Source organism: Pinus tabuliformis, chromosome 4_2 (assembly GCF_031772625.1).
Source record: "Pinus tabuliformis cultivar Carrire ecotype Pingquan chromosome 4_2, CPIR1, whole genome shotgun sequence".
Taxonomy (NCBI): domain Eukaryota; kingdom Viridiplantae; phylum Streptophyta; class Pinopsida; order Pinales; family Pinaceae; genus Pinus; species Pinus tabuliformis.
Window position 1 is genome coordinate 1,184,036,323 of NC_142304.1, and position 490 is coordinate 1,184,036,812.

Consider the following 490-nt stretch of genomic DNA (forward strand, 5'->3'; position numbering starts at 1 on the left):
GCTGTTCTGTTGTTTGGATCTTGTTCTAGGATACAAGGGTGAGTTCATCAATCCTCTGTTTTCCTGCTCTGTTTTATCCTGTACCTCATTAACCTGTTCAATGAATTGATTTTTAGACATGAATTCTCGCCACACTATGCCCTGTGATCTCACCTAGTACTCAACTAGGATTTTGATTAATCCTTGGTGGTATATCTGTCCTGCTTTAGGCTTGTGTTCATGTTTGACTGTTTCAATCATTCTCAAAAGGCTCCTATATAGGAAATAAGGCAAGTTAATCCTATCCTCCCCTTTTATATGCTGCAGAAGTCTGACATGATACAAGTGAGCCACGCTATACCCTCTATCACAGGTCAAAAAATTTTGGATAACCAAAACCAACTCACCCCATGGTTCATTAAACCATTCCCTGGGTATCCCTTTTGTTCTATCAAATGTCCCTTTCCGGTTCTTCTCAAGAAAGAAAGTCCAGGCTTTCTCCTTGAAGTGC